Here is an 18,395-nt window from a genome sequence, read left to right on the forward strand (position 1 = left end):
ACGGAGCTTTACATAACTACTTCTAAATTTGATTATTATTTGATTTCATTTATTTATCAAGTCCTTAATAAGTTTAGAGTTAGCTTTTAGTAATGGTCTTTTCATGTGATCAATATTTGCTGATGTTTTAGGCTTTATGATTAAGCTTTCCATTTCCAATTTCATACTTTGTATTTCTTTTTTTTTTTTTTTGGTGTAAGAAGACTCTGTTCTCTTCAACTTAATTTCATTTCAGTTCAATTCGGTTCAGCAGAGCTTCGTTCAGTTCAGTTCCTAATTTCCTTCTCTCATAAACAATTCAATTTAGTTCAGTTGAGTTCAGTTCAATTCAGTTCAGTTCAGTTCAACTCAGTTTAATAAATCATAACAGGCTCTAACATGAATTATTTTATTATTTTTATAAAAAAAAGTCTAGTACTACTGTTGTACATTTATGTGGGATACTTTAACAATCACTCTTAAAATTAAACTTTTGGGCATTCTTAAAAATTCAAAACATGTTCAGTAGACGAAGATTTTTAACCATATTAATCATCTATTTTTTTGGCAGATTATTGCTAAACAACGTTCAACCAATTTAGTTGTAATATTTAGCTTTTGATATTATTGGCAAAAAAATTATAAAAAGGTTACTAAATATTCAATGAATTAATATATTTGGTATGTATAAATTTTCATAAATGAAGATAACTTTTCCTTGGAAGAAATTTTTTTGCCTTGGCAATATCAACACCCTTTATTATTGCTTTTCATGTCTTCCTACTCGTTTCAAAAAAAAAGGTTACGTTTGATGGTTCTTCACGGTTAATGAGGAAAATAAAATAGTGAAAATCAACATACAATTACATGTCACATATATCAAGTATTATATCATTTAATTAACTTTGAAGAGAGAAATTTTAGTATTGGGAGAATTTAAAATCTTTGAAATAGTAATATTTACATTGGGATTATGTAAATATTTTGATAAATAATGGGGATAGTAGTATGGAAAGTATGTATGTATTGGGAAAATGTGTCAAAATATTAATTAAAACGTAACCTTTAAAGATTAAACGAGAAACGCCTAAAACGGAGGGAGTAGTATGAATTATGAAATGGACCTAATTAGCACAAAAAAAAGAAAAAAAAACGAAAAGGAATTAAAACTTCAATATGAGATTAAGGGAGAATGCATGCTTCAACGAAGTAGTCCCACAATAAACGCTCCGTTCTCTCTCCTCAAGAAAAAAAAAGCCCTTGAAACCTAGAACTCAGCGGAGTTTCGGCACTGCGGCCGATTCTCTAGCGAGTTCTCTTTCTTTTATTTCCTAGTTTTTTATAGTTCGTGTTCGTGTGGTGAAGTTGAAGTGAAAACAAGCTCCACGAAGAGCTTCGAATTCCGTTTAGTCCTCTTCTCACCGGAAAGTTTAGTTGTTTCTATTGGTTTTCCGCTAGTTAAGGAGACGAGGAAGCCTTTTTCCACCGGGAATTCTCGTCGCATAGAAGAAGGATCTTGGTTACAGATCCGTGTGTTCAGGGGACGAAATTGACGATTTAAGGGTCTTGTGCTAACTATAACGCCGCCGTTAAGGGATTGTCGGAAAAAAGGAAATCGCGACGGTAATTGGTGAAGTTAGGGTTAGGGTTTTGTAGATTTGCGACCAATTTCGAAATTCTTTGTTTTGGTTTCTTCTTTGATTTTTGGTGCTCTGTTTTTGGCTTTGTAAGTCTTCGTTCTCCTTAGTTCTTCTTTTTTTGAAGCTAGTATGTTTGTTTTTAGTTTAAGTTTCTGCTCCTTGGTTGGATGTCTTCCCTTTTTGTTTTGTTGGATTGTTATTCTCCTTGTTATGTGTCCCTGTTTGGTTTCTGGGTGGATGGCCATGGTGGGCTTGTCAAATCATGAAGAAGTAAGGGGAAGTAATTTTGGGTTAGACTCTAGGTATTGGGTGGTGGGAGGAATATATGCCTTGCCCCTTGCCTTTGTTTCTTTGATTTGGAGATGTTGGTCTCCTGGGTGTAGTCAGGTTTTGGCTTACACTTCCTTGGCAGTGGGTTTGCTTTGAAGAACAAGTTGGGTGAATGTCATTTGTTAATGGCTCTTCATCTGTTAGGTTTGCGATTGTACGACCGGAAGGTTTGGTGTTTAGTTTCATCGTTAGTTGACTCTAATTTTTATAATTGGAGTTCTTTAAGTTGTGATGGATTTTGTACTCATTACATTCAAAATTTCAAATCTGTGCGATGCTCCCATATTATTTGGGGTTCATAGTATGCTACCAATCATGAATTTCTACTTTGTATATTGTACTCTATCCGTCCCATAATTACAGGCAAATGATGGAAAAACTAGAGGAATATTGTATGGAAAAGATAAAAAGTGAAGAATGTTATATGGGATAATAAAAAAGTAGAGAATAATGTACGGAAACGTTGAAAAGTAAGTAATATTTTTTAGGTATGTGTGTATTTTGTATAAAAAAATAAGTAAGTAATGATTTTTTAGGTGTGTGTGTGTAATTTGTACGGAAAAGCTAAAAAGTAAGTAATAATTGGATGTTATTTTTAATAATAGGAGGAACATTTTGGGATAACCAAAATGGTTTATTTGTCTGTAATTATGGGACGGAGGGAGCAAACATTAAGCTAATCAATATACTTTTGAATATTCATCTACATAAATTTGGGTGAATTAAAATAAAATATGACTTGCACCAATGAGCGAAAACAAAATTGATCATGAGCAAAATGAATACTCCGTAATGCTCATTATGTAGGACTTTAGATACTCTATGCAGAATTTCATGAGTCAAATTCATAAGCATCTAATAACCAAGATCATTGCATAACACATAAAGAACAAATAATTATACGTTTGAAGCGTGATTCCACGTGTAATCGAGCAAGAATAATGGGAGATAAAGAACCTCAACCGTGATTCCTCTACTTGGTCCACGGGCACAAGTTAAACCTCCACTAATGCTAGTTAGTCGTGTTTGAACCTTTCGATCAACCTTTCTACGGAGAGGAGAGGAACGAACCAACCAAGAACCACCACCACGAAACACCATGCGCCACCTTGGGGTGGTGGCCGAGTGTACGGACGGTGAAGTGGGGGGGCATGCGTGTGTGAGGAGAGAGAGAGCTTAGGGTTTTTGGGATTGGTTGCCTTGATACACAATTTACTGTAAGTTAATTGTGACTGCAACCCTAGGCATGGATCTTATTTATAGATCACATCACTAAATAAGAGTCCATGTCAAGCCAAACTCCCAACTCTAATCTAACTACTTTAGCCTAATCCTATTCATGGTATCCTAATGAGGCCCATTAATGAGCTTCTTACATGTTTAGCCCAATACCCTTGTTGTGTAACCTCATAGGATCCATTCTAGTGGGCTTTGGAGTATTTGACTAGCCAAAGATCATTGATCATAATCTAGAAACAGACAATGACAACCCAAAAGAACGAACTTATTAAAGACCCCACAAATTGGTTAAAAAAAAAAACTCCGACGACAATATGGTAAACAAAATTAACCCCAAGCAACAATTTGGTAAAAAATAATTTCAGGCGACATTTAGACCAAAAAATCTAAGTTTTTTCCCGACAAAGTCTTCAAATTTCCTATTTCAATTTGTTATTATATTTTCTAAAACATTATTTTGACATTTTAAAATTTAATAAATACGCCATCTCCTTTTATTTTGCTATATGCCGATATCAAATTTATTTTCAACCTCATTTTTCTTTTTAAGAAAATCAATAATATGGAGTAGGAAAATTACGTGAAAACTAATATTTAAACAATAAGTTTACTTCAAATTGTTGATTGCGAAAAAGGGGTTGGAGATTCAATCCATAAAATTATAGTAATCTCAAGAATCTCAACAGTAATCTTAAGAATCTCAACAAATTCAATTGTATCACAAAATTTCAAGAAATGTAATATGTGATTACGATGCTTGTGATTGTTACAACACCTGTGACTATTGGGGGTGATTGGTTTGTTGGTGAATTTGCAATTCTTCAAGGTGTTTAAGTTTACACCCACAATCACATATAAATTTGACCTTGTGTTTATCATAATTATGCTTAAGCAATCCATTTTCTGTAAAGTTTCTGTTGCCGCAAATGAAGCAAGTTGGCATTATTGGAACATCAACACAGAATGCGTAAGAAGAGAGTTGTAGGTAATAGGGTTGGATTTGACAATTTTGACACTATAATGACTAATAATGTGGCGAGCCCCACTTGCTTTGCAAAAAAAAAAAAAAAAAAAAAAACAACTATTACAAATATTTGAAAGATAAGATATAATAAGTTATTTAATACTCCCTCCGTCCCTTTATTAGAAGCCTAATTATAACATTTATTACTCACATAATAAAAAAATAAGCTGATAATTTAGGGACGGATGGATATAAAATTATGTAATATGAGAAAAGTGATATAAAATTATGATTAATCTTTAGTAGTTAATACCAATAATTTTATGAGTCAATAATTTATTATTTGTTAATTTTTAATTAATTATATTACAATGTATTTAATTTAACTAAATTTTTAACCCACTTATATAAAATGCTAGATTCTTCACTGTACTTACGCAAAGCAGATAACCACTGTGCATGATTATTGAGAGAGAGAAAGTAGGAAAATAATTAAAAATTGAGAATAGAGAAAATTTTGGTGCAAAATTTGGCTAATAAGGTTATTGTTGTATCAATTGAGAATGAGAAAAAAAAATAATAAATAAAAAAAAAAAAACACACACACACACACACAACTCCATGTTCCTTTGTCATGTTGGGCAATTTAATACCCTTAAAGTTTTTTAGCAAACATTCGTGAAGAAATTTTTAAGATTGGATACCCTTGTAGTACGGTCAGCTTCAAACACTTCATCGGCATACATATCGCCCAATGTATTCGAGGTCATTTAACCTTAAATTTGCCAACTGATTATCCAAATCTTCCATGATGACTTACAAATCTCGTAGGAAACTAAAGAACTCAAAAAAAACAATCACAGATCCAAAAATGAAAGCAAATGATCAGGAATTTTGATTGCAAAGCAGAACAAGGAAGATCAGCGAATTGAAGCAATTATTATGATATTGTTGAAGTAAAGGTTCATAAATTCTTACTGAAAGATCGAAAAACCGAAGAAATTTGAAGAGAAATCCGGAAAACCAGAAAACAGAAAGCCTGAAAATATGAAGAATTGAAGCAATAAACCAGAAATTGCAAATTTGGAGACGATATCTACGAAATCGAAGACTAGATCCGCCATTAACGAGAAAAAGAAGATCTCTGATTGAATTTTGTGTATTCTGCTCTCTTTCATTAAAAAATACAATAATGGGTTCATGGGTATATGTATATACAATATATTTTTTTTCTTCTATTCATTGACCGACATTTTTTTTAATCCAAAGTGGAAATATTATTATTAATTATTATTATTAATTATTATTATTATTATTATTATTATTAATTTGGCAATGGATAAACTATATTAAGAAAAGGAAATTACAACCTAACTCTACCTCGATTCTGCCCAGCTTTTCTCATAGCTTGGGCTAGTCGGTGGGCTTCATCTACTTGTAGTCTAAGAACCTTAAGACAACAAACATAAAGAAAATGAATTCGACAAAGATTAATGATATGCTCCAGTCTTCTGCGTACAGAGATGGGGGCCAAACACTATTAAAATTCAGCCAAATTGCAACCGTCTCTAACGGTCGCAGAAATAGTATAAACGATTGCAATTATTAATTGCGACCGTCAACGGTCGTAAGGTGGTGGTCGTTATTCACGTGGTCGCAAAAAATCATTATTACGACCGTTTAAACGTGGGTTGTGAAGGCCCATGATCTACATCAGTACGAAGTAACAGGTGAGTGGTCAAACTAATATGGTCCTCAACAGCACGTAGTAGTGCTTGTACTTCAGCTTGAAGGGGGTAGATGGCCTGAATGGGAGCCGATATTTGATCTGTTGCTGAAACCCAAGCTATTGCAGCCACCCAACACATCGGTTTATCTAACTTCTTCCAAGCGCCATCAAAACAGACATCCACCATAGGCAGGTGTGTGTCAACACCAATAGACCAACTATTGTTAGAGAAGTCTAAAGGGGGGTGGTGGAGGGGTGAATTTACTCGTTTTGATACGCTTTGAGATAGAGCTTGAGAACACTTATGAGCCCAATGTGAACTACAATCTAGGATCATATTGGTGGAACTATGGGTATTCTTGAAGATGACATCATTCCTTGTAAGCCATAAACCCCACAAAATGGAGATGAATTGAGTAATTCTCTTCCAATCTTCCTTATCTTCTTTTGTAAAGTAACAGCTCCAGTTACTAATCCATATGGGTAGAGGTATGTGAAAATCCCAAGTAGTATCAATGTTAAGATTTTATTCTTTCCAAACTTGTTGGGCAATGGGGCAGTCTCGGAATAGGTGAGCTACAGTTTCATGAGAGGTGGCACACAATGCACATTGTGGGGAGACAACGATGTTCCTTTTGGCCAAAGTATCTGTAGTAGATAAATAGTTGTGGAGGATTTTCCATAGGAAAAATCTCCATTTTTCAAAAATCTTCATTTTCCATAAGTGCTTCCAACAAGCAAAGGAAGGGGGAGAAGGGGTTGTTGGTGGAGTCTTACTGGAAAGAATATTCCAATAAGAGCATATGAAAGAGAATGCACCAAAATCTTTCCAATTCCAGTAGTATTCATCTTGAAGATCACTAGCACTCAAATCAAATGTAGAGAGAGGATCCTTTTGGCTAAGCTGGGGGTGAAATACCTCCAAACTATTTGTGAGTTCCAATGTGAGTTAGGGGTGATTAACTCTGCAACTGTGCTGGTAATAGAGAAAGGAGAAGTGGCAGGATCTTTAAGTATTGTTGGGGAACCATAAACCCAATTTTCACTAATGGTGTTGGTGGAACAACCATTGCCAATGAGGATTCCCAAGGAAGGTTGTACTGCAGAAAAGGCTTTAACTAAACTGCGCATGGCCTAAGATGCTACTGAAAGAAACTTCCATGGCCTGCCAAGCCAATTGTATTGGAGACCCCTTAAAACGAGCCTGAATGACTCTACTGACTAGGAGTTGGGGATTGGAATGCAGTCTCCAGGCCTGTTTGGCACAAAAAGCCAAATTCATGGCTTCCAAGTTTCAAAGGCCAATTCCTCCTTGTTTTTAATGTTAGTGGAGAACATGTTTAATTTTCCAGTATAAAGGGGTCACTGAAGTATTTTGCTTCCACCAAAATTTGAGTAGAAGGGAAGAGAGGGTACTTTCCACCTTTTTGGTAACAAATAAAAGCTTATGATGTGGACTGAGGTAGTTACCAGGACTGCATTTATCAACCTTAAACGAGCCATTGGAGATAGATGATGGAATCTCCAACTGTTGACCTTGGAAGCTAGTTTACTGTGGATGTTGAAGGCAGCTGACGAATGACCTATAACATCCATGGGACATCCTAAATAGGTACCCAAGGAATCCTTGTGAGTGACTTAAAGAGGGGCCTTGAACTCCTCAATCAAAGAGGGGAGTGTTGGGACTAAAAATTAAGTATGATTTGGAGAAATTAACCGTCTCTCTTGAAATATGACAAAAATGATCCAGACCTTTTTGTAGAGAGGCATAGAATAGAGAAGAAGCTTGAAAGAAGAACAAAGCGTCATCTGCAAATGACAAATGTGTCACTGAGGGGGCACCTCTTGCTATAAAGAGTCATTTGAGCTTACCCTGAGAGGGCTGAGACTAAAGTTTGGTGATGCCAGTAGAGATAACTTCAATGCAGAGGATGAATAAATAAGGAGAGTGAAGATCTCATTGCCTTAACCCTTGTTTGGGAGTGAAAGGCTTAGTAGGTTCTCCATTGACTAGCATAGAATAAGACACTGTTGTAACACATTACATAATCCACTGTATCCATTTTAGAGGAATTTAATTGAGATAAGAACAACATGGAGAAACTCCCAACGAATATGGTCATAAGCCTTACTGAGGTCCACCTTGAGGATGCCAGCATAACACTTACCCTTCTTTTTGTGTTTCACCCAGTGAAGTAACTCATGACCAAGCAAGCTATTATCACTCCTAAGTCTTCCAGGAATAAAAGCACTTTGAAACTCACCCTCTATGTCTGGTGAGTATGGCTTCAGCTTGTTGACTAGACACTTAGCAATAATCTTGTAGGAAGAGTTGCATAAACTAATGGGGCGAAACCGGGAGACTTTGTCAGGTCTTTTTTCCTTATTTCTTTTGAAAAAGAGAAATCAAGTTACTGGTTACCGAGATATTACCTTCCTTTCGTTTCTTGCTTTGGTTTTGTTTTTCAAGCTCCACATGTTACAAAGAGTTTCTATTGTGGTCAATTACCCAAGCTTCTCTCTTGGTGGAAAAAGGACACCGGGAATAACATGTAATGTAGGCTTTGACTCACTAAAATCATGCCGAGGCTACCTACACAGTGAAAGCAGTTTCTTTTAATAAGTTGCTTTGTTTTGTAGCATTCATAAGAGCAAGTGTTGCTCGTAGCTTTGTTGTAAAGGTCTTAATAGGCCTACTTCTTATTGTTTTAGCGTGAACTATTTCAATATATGCGAATTAATTCTTTGTCAAAAAAAAGATGGGATTTTGACAAAAATAAAAAAAAATAAAAAATAAAATAAAATATTACCTCCGCTTCACATTACTCGCAACAATTTCCTAAAACGGCCGCTTCACATTACTCGCAACAAAGTGATTTCTTTCCTTTTTTAGTAAGTTTTTCTGTATAATTTTACAAAATTACCCTTGATTTTTAAGTGGTTTTCGTGGGTTCGCTGGGTTGGTGGTGCTGGTGTTAGTGGTTTTGGTGGTGGTGGTCGTGAGTGGTTTCGGTGCTGTTGGTGACTTGGTGGTGTTGGCAGTGCTGTTGGTGGTGGTGGGTTAATTATTTTAATTATTGTTAAATTTGTTTTTTCTTTTTTTGGGGGGTTGGATTAATAGTTAAGTAAATGCCCTTATTTTTCAATAACTACACTTAAGATCTTTTGCCTCGGCCTCCGCGAACTTGTACTTTGTTGCGAGTAATGTGAAGCGGAGGTAGTAAATAAAATAAAATAAAATAAAATAAAAAGAAAAAAAGAGGGATTTTTGTGAAGATGATATATTAGGCAAAGGAGGGATGCAATTGATAGAAAAAAAAATGAATATTACATTTTAAAAAAGGGGTGAGGGGGGCAAGATTAATACACAACGAACTTTCACAACAAATTGTTAACTCAATGATGATTTTGATTTTAAGGTAGCAACGATAGTGATGTATATATTAGGGTTACAGCTTACAAAATTATACAAAGTGACGCCAAATGTGATAAATTTTTAAAATAAATAGAAATTGAGCTGTCAAGGAAAACTATTACATCCATTTCATATTAGTTGTAAGAAAAATGACATCATACCGAACAAGCCAACACGCGCCGGCTCATGGTGTTGCCAAGTTCAAGGTGGTTGTAGGGAGGTGGCGCGTGGAGAAAAGACTATACATTCAATGGTTGTATGTGGTGGCAGCATTCGATTGGTTTGCATTTAAGGGCCCATTTTCACCAAAAACCAAAATTTCCTTTGAAATTTCATCCAAAATTTGAAATTTTTTTTTAATCTTCATCTTTTTCGCATGGATGTTATCCCCCATTCTTCCGGTTGTTCAAGCTTTTTTCTTCTTTGATGTTTTTTTTTTTGGAAAAATACACTTTATTAATCCCAACTTTGCCCAGTTTACTTTAAATAATCCCCACTTTCGATTATTCTGCAACAGTCCCAACATTCACTTGCGTTTTCTTTCTTCAATCCCAAATCGGTCAACGAAAGTCAATGACCTCTTATTCTAGGTAACTAGAGCCGTGTCAAGTTGTAATTGGTTCAAAAACTAAAAAAAATATTAAAGCAAAATTCAATTAAAAAAAAACCCAGCCAAGCCACCACCAGCTCACAACCGCTGGCGGTGGTCACTCACCCTAAACCACCATCTCCGTAGCCCCAACCCCCTAAACCTCCTTAGAAATCGCTCTACCATAGTCGAAACCCTTGCCTTGCACCCGCCACCCATAAAACCCGAAATCACAATAACCTAAGCTGACGACCTTGAAACCGCCACCCATAACCCCCGAAACCACCATAACCAAAGCCGACAACCTTGAAACTGCCACCCATAACCCCCAAAACCAACTGTAATAACAACCCTGACCCTTAAAATCACTTCTCAACCCCCAAAACCACTAAAAATGTAGCTCCTCACTTTCTTTCTCCTCTAATTGCCGTAAAACGCAAATAAACGGAGTGAGGGGCGGGTTTCCATTGTGGGGAGGTCGGTCGGTCGGTCGAAAAAATTGGGTTTAGGGGATCGAAAAGGGCGCTTCGGGAGTAGAGGTTGCTGGTTCGGGAAGGCCGACCACCAACATTTGGTGGCCGGTGATCTTTGGTTTTTTTTGTTTTTGTTTTTGTTTTTAATTCTAATTAATTTATTTTTATTTTGGTGAAGCAATTAGCATGCAACACGTGTCAAATAAATGGTTTAAAAAATTTTAAACCTTTCTTTAGGTAACCGATAATCTGGCTTGAAGAAAGAAATGCAGGTGAAAGTTAGGATTGTTGTACAATAATCAAAAGTTGGAATTATTTAAAGTAAATTGGGCAAAGTTGGGATTATTAAAGTGCATTTTTCCTTTTTTTTTTTTTTTTGCCAAATACTCAGCTCGTCTCCTTTTCAATGTTCACTCAGAATAATTGAAGCTTTGTTGGTGTTTAATCAACGAAATTTACATTTCAAATAACAATTGAATCTCATCTTGAACACTGACTTATGGTTAATTTTTTAATTTTATTGTGGTTTTGTAAATATTTTGTCTTATTTGTTTGTTGTATCCATTAAATTCAAATTCAATGGAGAAATTTTTCCCCAAATGTTGAAAGATAAATTCTGTTTTTATATTGTAGATAAAAATAACATGTGATTCATCATTAATCGATAACATTATATTTTATCTTAGTAATTAAATATTCAAGCTTGAAGGAACATTCAAGCGATTAAAAATTGCAGAAATGTAGATTCGCAGGCAAGACTACGAAAAGAATAAGCCAAACGCTGTAATTTAAAAATTAATTAGTAACAAAAACTAGAAATTTAGTAAGGCTAAGATTTATAGCTTGGGTTGACCACTGATAAATTGTTACTATAAAATTTTGTAACAATTACAAACTTAAATCATAATATTTATTTTTGTTTAAAAAAATGGATGGTATAAATGATGAGATAACAATTTTATCATCACACGTTCTATATCTGGGAAGTTTGTTTCAATCATAGTAACAGCAAATCTGGTTTAGTATCCATTATCAATAATGAATTGAGTTTAAAATTAAGGCCACAACAAAGTTTTATAAATTAATTTCACATATGGTTCCAATGTTAATATCCCGTAATATATATTGGCTACAGATGTTATAGCCAATAATATACACAAGAAATTGTCCAATTAAATAGGCGATTAACACAGAGGAGTATTTTGTAAATAGCCAATAATAAGTGTAGGGTAACCCTACCTTGTTCGATTTGTGCTCTAACTATCATAATTTCAATTTTTTTTTTTTTTTTTGGAGGAGACAAGTATTGAGATCATTACTCAAAACTTAGGTTATGCGAGCGCTGGTAGATAAAATTGATTTAATCTCTTAATTAATCGACTTATACCCTCAAGTGCGTAAAGTAAACACTTGTGCACTTGGTTCGAATACTATAAACGTGAGTGTATTCTGCAGGAAGCAGATAGTTGTACGTATTCCGAAAGGATTATTTTTCGTGCCCTTTAGATGACTACATGCCTAATCACTTACACTAGCAACGAAATTGATTATCTTTTGTGCACTTTAGATGGCTATAGGCCTAGTCATAGTAGCAACAACTTCGTATTTAGTATCCATATTCAAGGAATTGGTTTAAAATTTAAGGCCACATCAAAGTTTTATCGATTAATTCACAAATGGTTCCGATGCTTAAATTATATCCCGTAATAATGGCTAAAGATGCTCCAGGCGGAACTATTTCCTTGCCATATTTACCCTATGAGCGGCCCATGAACTGCCATACGACAAGAAAATGGAGAGTTCGGTAACTAAATGGAGTTCACCCGATCTTGACCCGACACCTAAATTGACCCACCCCGATTTTACCCGACCAGAATTTGACTCGATACCCGAATAATTAACCCGACTTGAAATTGACCCGACCTAAAGTTGACTAGAAATGTTTAACTTTAACATACTCGATACATGAAATGTCCTGAACTAATAAATTATGCTGAAAAAAATGACTCAAATTATTTATCTCCAAACGTAGCCAAGCTCATAAACCGAATTGATAGTTTTTATTATAATAATAACAAATACAATAATTTTCGATTTGAGCTTGATCCACATATGAAACAACCCGAACATGACCCGACTCGAATATGGCCCAAACATACTCGACCCAAACATGGTATAACCTGAACAGACCCGACCTGAAATTGATAACCCAACCCAAACTCGACCCGATACCTGACTCGAGTCATACCTGAAATTCGAATTGACCCGTAACCGATCTGAATGTGACCCGACCCAAACTCGACTGGAATGAACGGTTTGTCAGGTCTAACATAATGTTTAATGTATATATGAATCTATTAATTTATTTACAAAATGATGATGATGATGCTATCTAGCTTAAATGGTAAGGAAAGACTAAAGAATGGTATCTTAAGTTGTACATTATGATTGTGTCTGTAGACACGTAAAAGTGTCTCCCCAAAACCAAACTCGATGATGAACAACCTTTCACCGCCATTTTTGGTCGGGTTGAGTATGTAATCTTTAAAGTGCTTAAATCCATGTTCATTCCCAATAAAATTCATAAACCAACCCAATTCCTAACCCATTTCACCAAACCATAACTTATTTTCCTCATTTCGTGCCTTTAAACCCAAAATAATTCATTTCGTGTCCATTAAAATCATTCATTTCGTGTCCTTTTTATAAAAACGTTTAGACCAGTTTATTTTGGTCCATAATCTGGGTCCAATGATTAAATATTTGGATGGGCCTTTAAAAGAGTTTTCCAACGATATATTATAAGCCCAAATCCGAGTTATAACGAATAAGTTATGGCCAAAATACTAAACTGAGTCTAAATTGAACCTAAGCCCACCTTACCTACGACCCAATGATCATGTGGAGGGTCCAAAGGCTTAAATCCCATTCCTAATCCAATTAGGATTAATTGGAAGCTTCTATAAGTTTCTAAAATATCTTAATTATCCTTTTTGAAAAGATAAGATTAAAGCATTTGAAATTGAATAAAACTTTTCTTTTTGAAAGTCCTAATTCTATTTGAATTGAAAGACGTTCAATGATTATCAGATATTATTTTCGTGCTTCATATTTTCTTATATGGTTGGATAGCTCTTGAAATTATCTTTCCAATGATATATTATAATATTAATTCCGAGCTATAACGAAAAAGATATGAGCGAAATACGAAACTCTATCCAAAACTGACACCGTCCTACTATTTCGGCCATATCTTTTATTCTACAAAATATTTTAATCTGATTCTAATTGGTTTAGAAAGTAGACTTCAAGACCTTTCCAACGATATCTTATTCATTTTATTCCGATTTCTGGATCAAAAGATATGATAAAAACAAAAACCGCAAAAACTGCTGTCTATCGGAAGAGTTTTATCCGATTTGAATTCTTATCTTTTCTTTCTTCGACCCTTCTTTTTCCCCTATAAATAGAGGTCATATCTCCCCTTTTTCAATCATCAACAAGCTTGATCACCAAATCATTCTCTCTTCCTCTTTTCTACACCAAAAATCATTCTCTCTCCCTACACCAAAAATATTCTTTCCTCTCTCTCTTGCTCTAGCCTAAACCCTAGCCACCCTATTCTCTCATTTTATATCCCTTAAGCACTCTAAGGAGTCCATATAATACCCGAAGTTCTATACTTAAACCAAGGCGTGAAAGGTAGAATTAACTGAGGGTTTGGACCAAATCAATTCTACTTTTTATTTAATTTAATTTCAATTTGATTTATTTTTATTGAAGTTACTAACAATTTATTCATGATGTAGCAATTCAAGGTAACGCGGAAAGTGAGTAATTAATCACTAAATTACTCTTATTTTTGTTCTTGTTGCTATTATCATGATTAGGGTTATTATTATTTGATTTGACTAACGCTATTATTGTTGAATTGCTTCCAATATTAAAGTTTATTCTATTATTATTTATGATCACCATATTGCATGTTAAAGGGAATATGTAATTGAATATCACGACTAATAAGATAATTTGGACAACCGGTTTAGGTTCCTTTTTAATCTTGTTATCTAATCAAGTGATCACGAATATTTTAGAATTATATGTTGCATTAATATTCAACCAATTTAGCTTAATAATAGTTTGGAGCAAATTAAATCTTTGTTTGCATGCCTTTGAGATCGCATGAATCACTTTTCACAATAAGAATCGAGTAGAGGCCAATACGGGCGAATATGACTCCATGACTCACTTCGTACCATCATCCCCGATCCTCCTTTCGTGGTTCCGAACCATATGGAGTCAGTAATCTCATGGATTATGAATGGGGTGTAACCTTCACGGGTCAATCGTTGTTGCCTTTCGTTGTCCCTTTTCGTGGTTGCCTTTTATGATCCTTGAACGGTTTACAAGTTCCTTAAAAACTTGTTGGCGGCTCCATACTTTCCTTGTCCCTAATCGTGTCCCTAATCGTATATGTCAATTCCCACTTCCTATGAGTGCCAAGCATATTCACAACATGCTTTTACGTAGGCGCACTTCAAACGACGCCTACAATTTGGCGACTCCACTGGGGAGGATTCTTGGTTATTTATCGATTTGAGTGATCGGTATTTAATTGAGATGAGTGGATGAGACTTGAAAGATTCTTGAATTGTATTCATGCGATTGAATTGGCATTGTCACATATGCATATGCATTTTAGCTTACCTATTTTTCCACAATAGTACGTGTTCTACGTATGTGGCTAGCCCGGGGGATTTAAGCTCTATTAACCCAAAAACGCTCATGGCAATAAGGGTTCATCCGAGTTTTTAAATCCACCCAACCCATGGAGTCGAGTTCGATTTAATCACGAACTCGCGGAGCCGCCCGTTGGCATACACCCTCAAGGGAGGCTGCCTTGCTAACGCGTCCAAACTCTTAACCATGGTACCCTTTGACACCCAAATAAGCTTGACCATAGTGGAACATAGATCTTGACTTTAGGTTGCGAACTTCATTGCATCATTCGTGACAATGTGCTTATGTGTGCATTTTTTTTTTCTCTTATCAAACCTTTTTTTTTTTATTAGAGTCGAGTCATAGAATTTTTTTAATTATTTTGAGTCAACCCGGATTTTTATTCCCGTATCCTGCATAAGAGTCAACTTGTTTTGGTCATAGCCGGAGTTCTAGGAAGAGTTACGTGTCGTGCAACCTGTGGATCTGTAGCCCCAAGTTTTATCTTTTATTTGGCGTTTGTTTCGCCACAATCAGAGTCACAGAACAAAAATTATAACCGATATACTACAGCCTGTCCAGTTTAGGTGTCTTTTTAGTGTGCAACCTCTTATTTTTATTTTTTCTTTTTGTGTCAAGCTAGTCTTAGCCAAGTCCTTTAATCCGTGTCAACTCGTATAACATAGGACTATAGATTTTTATTTTTATTTATTTATTTATACCCATGAGTCCTAACTCTTCTAGAATTCCACTCATCTTTTTAGTTTCTTGTGATTTTTTGTGCTAACCTTAACATGTGTTCTTTGTCGTTGATTATGGTTGATCTTATTTATGACTAACGATTGCCAATGGACCGTTTTCACCTAGTAAATAGCATAAACATTAAAATTGGACAAAATTAATCAAGTTAGTTTGTCTTTTAGTCTTCCGTGTTATTAGGTCCTTAGGTTCTTCGTAATGTCCACATGTCTAGCCATGCGATCATACCACGAGTCTTATAAACTCACCTAATCATACATGTTGAGTCGTTGTTGCACATACTTTGTCTTCGAGTAATGCACTATATTGCTTATGATTGTATACTAGGATCATGCATGCGTCGTTTTTCGTCGTAATAGGAATGAGTAGAGTATTTCACATTGGTTTTGAAAATTTTTTCATACACTCTTCCTTTCCAATCCGATTTATTGAGTCAATGCATTAAGTGAGCTCATTTTGTTCCATAGTACTCGAGTTCAAGATTCACTAGGCAAGAGTTGGAAGAATAAGGGGAACGTCATTCCTTTCTTCTTTTCTTCCAATCAAAGCATCAGCAATAACAAATTTCTTGGCGGCTCCCTATTTTCCTTGTCCCTAATCGTTATGTCAATTCCCACTTCCTATGAGTGCCAAGCATATTCACAACATGCTTTAACGTAGGCGCACTTCGAACGACGCCTACAGTGTCGAATTCAATTTCAAAAAAATTAAAATTTCGTAGTAACCCAAGCATTGATTAAGGAAATAAAATCTAAACACACGAGATTATACTGATTTTAACTTTCCACTGTTTGATTATTATGTGTTATATGAGTAAGTGATACCTGTATGTAGTTGTGTGTACCTCACTACTCTTTGATTTAAAATCTTAATGACTAGATTATTATTTATATATTTTGGCAAAAGGATGACATGGTGATCGTAAACATGATTTTGTTTACACATAGTGAACTTCATGTTGTCTTTGGTCTCGAGTTCAAATCTGTTTCCTCATGTGATGTTGGCATACTTTTCCAATATTTTTTCTCGTTCCTTAAAATTTTTTTTCCCCACAAATTATTGACAATTTTCAAGTAACATACCTTATTATTTTACTTGTCATGTGTTTTAGATACTATATTTTGACAACATTGAAATAAACTTCAGTAACTAAAATTTTGAAACCACATCAACTATTTTTATAACCGTCCAATATTTTACAGTAGACCTCCATTTTTTTAACCCTCTAATATTTTTTCTTAACTATGGGATAAAGATAAAGAAAAACAACAAATTATTAAGGTTAATATCGTTCAACTATATTACATTTTTGAAAGTATGTCGATATGGATGTGTATAGAAAGAGCATAAAAATAGAATTTTATTCAGTTGGTTATAATAATTTTTTGATTAGTAGTTCATGGAATATCGTCAAATGAAATATTAATCAATTTTTATAAAAACCATCTTTCTTCATTTCTGACGCTGACTAGGACATCGTCACATTTGGTAAAAAATTTGTGTTTATTGGTCACATAATATATTTTTGTGATAACGATTGTAACGTAATACATTTTTTGGGTAACGTAGTAGTATGCCGCCAATAAAAATCGCCAACAAGAATTCCCGCCTACTTGTACTACATGGCGCCAAACACCAAAAATTCCCCCCCCCCAAATTTTCCCTCTCATTTTTATGGCTTATGGTGAGTAGGCAATTTGTAAGTGGTGTTGTATACTTGGCCCACATACAACCATTGTATGTGTAGCACTACTTCGACACGTGACCCTGGAGTGGCGCGTGCAAAATGATAAGTATGATTGAAAGTTAGGCATGTCTAGGTGGATATGCTCGCCCCCATTACCTCGCGTGACCCTTGAAGTGGTGCGTGTCATTTGCAATCACTGCGTGGAAGCCGGATGTGTCATTTATTTGTCCTTGGAAATCATGCTTCCTTCTTTCCCAATCAAGCTATTGAACCTTTCTTATTTTGGCCAGCCTATATAGGAGTTGTTTAGACCTTCTAAAAGTGTATTAGATCCTTCAAAAGAATCAGCCTCTTGATTCACATCAACTACGGAGTATCTTTTTTAGATATACCCTTCACTTTACTGTGGATATGACCATTTTAACCCTTAATATACATCATCAAGGTGAGAAAACTGGGTGCAGCTTGTCATCTCATTATGGGTATGCCTTTTTCAGAGATCTTGTCACCTCGTTGTTAAAGGATGGGTCCAGAATGAATTAATAACTCAAATATTAGTTGGCAAAAAATGATACTACTTTATGTATAACTCCACATGCTTTTAATTGAGTCTAATTTCGTACTCTATCTTTTATTCCATCTGTCCATATATATTTGCTCCATATTCCATTTTTGGATGTCCTTTAAAGATTGTTCCATTTCCTTATATAGTATTATTTATTAGGTCCCCACCATCAACCCCACTTGCACTCACTCATAAAACAGTAGACAAAGTTACCCCCACCCACTAGCAAACTTTGGTTTAATCCTTAATAAAACACATTTTTCCTATGAGACAAACAAATAAAGACAGAGGAAATAATTCCTAGATT

Source organism: Chenopodium album, chromosome 20 (assembly GCF_948465745.1).
Source record: "Chenopodium album chromosome 20, dcCheAlbu1.1, whole genome shotgun sequence".
In the NCBI taxonomy this organism is placed as follows: Eukaryota; Viridiplantae; Streptophyta; class Magnoliopsida; order Caryophyllales; family Amaranthaceae; genus Chenopodium; species Chenopodium album.